At 44.5% G+C, this 6,000-nt stretch overlaps 1 protein-coding gene across 1 annotated transcript in view; it reads right to left on the reverse strand.

Annotated features, from left to right (window-relative positions):
* ATP6V1C1 (ATPase H+ transporting V1 subunit C1) overlaps positions 1-4,660 on the reverse strand; it is a 39,879-nt gene extending 35,219 nt beyond the window's left edge. Inside the window, exon 1 of the mRNA XM_028110907.2 lies at positions 4,494-4,660. The gene's annotated coding sequence lies outside the window, so the exon portion shown is untranslated. The remainder of the gene's footprint in view (positions 1-4,493) is intronic.
* Positions 4,661-6,000: the final 1,340 nt, after the last annotated feature.

Here is a 6,000-nt window from a genome sequence, read left to right on the forward strand (position 1 = left end):
TCATCACTCCAGTAAGCTTGAGATTCTGTTTGATAGTAACAACCACTTACTGAATATGCACTATGTGATAAGCACTTCAATGTGCTATGCAATTTTGTGTTTAACTTCTTCAAAGATGTTATTACCACCCCCACTTGTAGATCAAAGAACAGTTAATGAAATTATCTGCCCAAGATCACATAGCTAGTGACTATACACATTTTACATGCTAGTTTATTAAAATACTACTCTTAACTTCTATACCCCCAACAACTAACAGTGCCTGTCACTTACCGAGCACTCAAATATCTGTCCAACAAATAAATGGTAGCACCACATGCAAGTGTTTTGTAACCAAATGGTATCTCTCTCCTCCAGGAGAAGTTTGGAAATGTATGGGAACATTTTAGATTGTCCCAACATGGAGGCTACTAGCTGCATTTAGTGGATAGGGACCAAACAACAGACCGTCTTGTCCAAAATGCCAGTAACACCCATACAGAAACATTAAGCTATAGCCTGGTTCATAACGAAAACCCTTCATGGTAAAGTTAATCCAACTGTTAATCAGTTTAGTTTATAAATAACTTCCTATTCACTCATAGTTTGCTTAAAAATACACTAGTTTTTTTTATAAAACACCATTTTTGCACTTACCTGGCATTTCATTTTCAAATATACACACACCTCATTTTAGATAAAGAGCGAAAACGCTTTTATCCTCTGATGTAACCAAAGCACCTCTCCTCCACTGCCCACCTGGCTCCTTTTTGAACTCAATAAATGTATAGCAGATTTACACAGTGATACAACATTAGAAGTAGATTTACCACTAGAAAATAACTTTGCTTCATTATCAAGAATATAGTTTGAAATTTCTGGCTCCAAGGGTCACTCGTGTCAATAAGAAATTTTAGAATGCCCTGGGTCATTGCTGAGCTATCTTTCCAAGGGCACCTATAGTAATAGCTTCTACTATGTCTTTTTTTTTTTTTAAGATTTTATTTATTTATTTGACAGCGAGAGAGGGAACACAAGCAGGGGGAGTGGGAGAGGGAGAAACAGGCTTCCCGCGGAGCAGGGAGCCCAATGAGGGGCCTGATCCCAGGATCTCGGGATCACAACCCGAGCCGAAGGCAGACACCTAACAAGTGAGCCACCCAGGCACCCCAGGCTTCTACTATGTCTTAAAAATGTCGATGAAATAGGGCGCCTGGGTGGCTCAGTCGTTAAACGTCTGCCTTCGGCTCAGGTCATGGTCCCGGGGTCCTGGGATCGAGGCCCGCATCGGGCTCCCTGCTCGGCGGGAGGCCTGCTTCTCCCTCTCCCACTCCCCCTGCTTGTGTTCCCTCTCTCGCTGTCTCTCTCTCTGTCAAATAAATAAATAAAATCTTTAAACAAAAGGTCGATGAAATGGGAATCTAACATGAATGAGTTTACAACTAAAACAGCATATAATTTCACATCCAAAGGGTGAAAACGACTGACTTCTGCAGACAGATCAAAGTATGTACGAGAACAAAATTTAACTAGGAGATACTTGTAGCTATCCCTCAACAAGTTCAATAGGAGGACTGCCTCGGAACTGGTGGACTCCAAGGAGATCCTTCTGCAAAGGCTTATTCTGGCATTCCAGTGTTGCTCTTTGGCCAATGGAATTATTTCATGAGTTATGGAAATAATCACAGAATAAAATTTTTGAAGCCCTAAATTTTCTTTTTAGGTTGTAAAAGCCAATGTAAATGAGGTCCCTGATACTGATATGCCAAAAATTAAAAACAAGTATCTCCTGCCCAGTTCTAAAAGCAGAATTACATTAACTACTTAGCTCTCAGCATTTACTTCAGTCAGATCCCGAGTACTGTTTCCTTAGATTTTATCTAGTCCCTGCAAGATACACCAAAAGAGAAAAAGATCCGGGAGTTCTGAGACACAACCCCAAGGCTCGGTCTTCAGCACAACTTGAGACTTGCTTGTTGCCAAAGAACCGTGATTGACAACCTGAGCACTGTGCGCTCCACTCTGTTGCTTATTATCTCCTCCAGCAGAACTGTAAATTGACTAGCTTTACCCAAGCTTACAGAAAATCAGTTTTTAAAGCACTGACCACCACTGCCAAATCCCTTGAAGGTGTCCTACTAGAAAAAGTACACCAAAAGTGCTAACGTGCTGAATCGAAGATTACAACGTACTTCAGGAAACTCATCCTCTCTAGATGTGATTAGGGGTAAGTATTATGTAGGTAATCAGGAGGAACAGTATACCAGCAGTCAGCACACTGTGAAAGTTCTGCCAGACTGAGACAAACCTGTTTCTAGTTCCAAGGGTTTAGATAGGTTCCTATCTATAAAATGAAATGCATTTTCATCTACTCTCTCTCAAAGACCTGTGAGAACAAAATAAACATGAAAGTTAATTGAGTCTACCCTGTTACTACTATTCAATAAAAGGTATTCTGGAGGAGTAACCTTACCAAAGTCTGGAAGGCCAAAACAGATTTTTGCAAAGGAATCTCCAGTCAACTCCCAAATGATCCAGCCTCCCCTGTCCTCAGGACTGCTTAGGGGGTAGTTATAACTACCCTCAGTGAAGGGTCAAAATAGAATCTAATCATTCTTCCCCTTCCCCAACTCCTTAGCTCCTCTGAAAGTGAATACGGTTAAACCTTCTCCTTAATTCCTTAGTGGAGAGAGAAGGTATCCTGCCTTCAAATCCTTCAGTGGCTCTCCATTTCCTACAGGAGGAAACTATTAAATTGCTTTGCCATCTCTTGACAGGAATTACAACAATGTCCTCCTGAAGTGGTTTCCCCTCATTCAGTTTTGCACCCTCCACAGTCTCAACAAAATTTTATTTTTAAAAACCACGTCTAACTCAACTCTACTGCCTATCATCTTCACTGGCTTCCCTCTGCTTTTAGGATAAAAGCCCTGCTGGGCCTGAGCCCAGCTTTCCCCTGCCTGCCTCTCTCACATAGTTCTCTCCAGATTCAACCCTGCTAGTCCTACAACTTCTCAAAAGCTTTATTCCTCTTCACATCTCAGGGCACTGACATACGCTGTTCCTTGTGTCTGCCATGTTTTTACTCACACCTTCACATTCTTTTTAGCCTCTTTTCAGGTATCAGTTTGGAAGTCATATGCTCCGAAAGCCTTCTTTGAACCTTCTATAAAGGCCATGTCCTTTACAAACTCTCTCACACCACTGTTATTCCTTCCAAGCACATTTCACACGTGCATAATTATTTATTAAGACCCATCTCTCCTCCACTCCACTGGAAGCTCTAGGAGAGTGATCCTGTTTTCTAAACCTTCGTACCAGCATAGCACTTGGTATATAGCTCAATATATATCAGTTGAATGAATGAGTAAATATCATTCAAAGTCTTCATTATCTGACCCCAACTTTATTTTTCACTTTTCTGGAATTCAAATACACCATAAACCTGGACTTTTAACTCCCCTAGAAGTACTCTTTTCATCTTCAGACCTTCAAATCCTGTGGCTTTCCCTGCCAAGAAAGTTCTCATTTCTCTCCACCTGTTCAAATCCTACTGGCTTGCAAAGACCCAACCCCCGTTATCTTTCCTCCAGGATAATTTCCTGGTAGTGTCAGTTCATACCTCTGTCCCTGCTCCACAATTCCAAGGCACTTAGCAATTTTTTTGATAATTACATATAACCTCATAGTACTTCACTGTGTCATGTGTGTGTGACTTATCTCCCCAACACTGGTGCGAACTCCTAAGGCTGGACTGTTTACAACCCCACTCCTGCACTCCCAGAGCAGTGCTAAGTACTGAGATCTCACTGAAATACTTGATTTTTCCCTAACATACCAGATTTTTCCTCTGAAAAGAGTATCAGCTTCTCTTTACTCATTTTCTCAAGTGATTCAATTTGCCATACGTGACTCTCCCCTCAAGTTCCTTTTCAGGGGTTTCTTGCCTACCCTTCCCCATTCTAATAAAAAATGGTTTGAGTTCTCTGGATTCTTGTTCTTTCCCTGCCTACAAAGACCCTGCATCCTCTGTGAGAGTCCCCTGCATGTAGTGAGGGGCTCCTAGACCCTTTAAACTGCCATCCCCGCGCTACTCACAAGCGCGTAAGCCAGTGAAGGCTCTTGAGCCCGCTGTGACCTCACACACACCACCCCAGAGCCTCATCTGGGCCACTCTATCACATTTCATCCCTCTAAATCAAGGGGCGTGGACTCGCTCCCCGCCCCCCTTCCAAGGAGAAACGTCCCAGACCCGCAGTGTTTCTCCTTCCTGGGTCGGCTATTCAGTACCCGCTAGGGCCATTTCTTTTTCCCTTCTTCCCCTTCCTTAGAAACAGAACCCACGCCCAAGGTTTCAACGAACCGACGCAGAGAAACCAAACACAACCACCCAGCCAGCTCCAACGCCACAGTCTCTGCCCCTGCACCCACCCCCATCCCTCCCAGACGGCGACCGCAGCACAAGGTTCGGCCTGGCCAGGACTCCCCATCCGGGGTAACCATCGCTCACTGACCCAGGAAGGTGTCAAACGACGAAGTGGCTGCACTAACAGGTACGGAGGCGGACAGCCTTGCAGACGTTAACGGCTCAGCGCTCCATCCCTCCCGGACCTAAGCTCCGGCCTCACGGCTTTCTCGACCCCAGCGCCTACGGAGCAAGTCACGTGCCAGCCGGAGCAGTCAGCTGACCGCGGCGCGCGCCGCTTCGCCTACGCGCGCGCCACTGCGCAGCCGCAGCTGCCGTCGCAGCCGCGACCTCCGCGGAGGGGCGGGGCTGGGAGGCTCACCGGGGAGCCCGGGAGTCCCGGGAGGGCTGGCGGCTGCCGTTTCGGGGTGGGTGGGGTTTGCCGCCTCTCCCAGTGTCCTGGCGCCGTCTGGGCCGCCCCCTGTGAACGTCATCGCCACCATCCCTAACATTATCCCAATTTTTCAGATTTCTGTGGGTCAGACTTTGTCTCCAGCCCCCTATACAGGCTACCCCACTCGGGGTTTTTTTCAGGCAGCCCCGTTTTCTGAGTAACATCCTTTAATAGTTTACTTCGGCTGATTCACATTTTCCTTCCAGTCCACTTCCAGTTAATTCCATAAATGTTCCTGGAACATTTACTGTGCACTAGGCATTCTGCTAATTTTCTGTTAGGGTTTATCTACCAGAGCGAATCACTTCTTGCCATGAGAGGGCACGTTATCTAGTTTAGGAGTATGTGTGGCGTGTGATAAACATCACGATAGTTGAAACCACATTACATAATGAGAAACCATGTACCTTCAGAACAAAGGTATGGACAGGGGAAAAAGCATATCCTTTGAGAGGAAGAAGGTAGCAAGCCGCTCTTCTGAACCCTGCATATTCCATTGGCTTGGGAAAATAAGGGGGTGTTCTAATTTAGAATATAGTTTTAGAAACGGTAGAGAACTTTGGGATTTTCTAACTTAGTCCTTTTAGATTTACAGATGAGGAAAGTGAAGAACCAGAAGTCAACAGAGCTGTTTAGCACAAGAGCATAAACATACCTCGTTTTAAATCCTCGTTCTACTATCTGTGTGACCTTAGGCCTCTAAAGTTCAGCTTCTTCACCTGTGAAATGGTGGTAATGATACACATCTTTTAGAGGTATTGTGAGGATTGAAGGAAGTATGCATTTAGCACAGTGGCTGGCACATAGAAAACACCCCGCAAATGATCACCAGGATTACTGTACATTACAGGACCCAGGTTTTCTGAGCTATCCCATGCCTTTTCTGCTCTTGGGTCCTTTAGAAATTCACCACAAAATTTCTTAAAGCCTCAGTATTAAATTGGACAGAAAGTAACAACCAACCAAACTATCCCCAACCTGATATTTTTCATCAATTCTGGATGAAGTTCAGGCAATTCCAACAACAAGTTCTATAACACAGCTTTGGAAACTTGTCAGGAATTTCAAAAGTTTTATCTGGCATCACAAAAATGGGCCTAAAAGCAATGTTTTGCTGGCTCTGTACTGTCCAATAAAACTTTCTTCAATGATGGAAATGTTA

This window comes from Eumetopias jubatus, unplaced genomic scaffold (assembly GCF_037043125.1).
Source record: "Eumetopias jubatus isolate StellerSeaLion01/CBP00866 unplaced genomic scaffold, mEumJub1_p1.0 scaffold_4, whole genome shotgun sequence".
Lineage (NCBI taxonomy): Eukaryota > Metazoa > Chordata > Mammalia > Carnivora > Otariidae > Eumetopias > Eumetopias jubatus.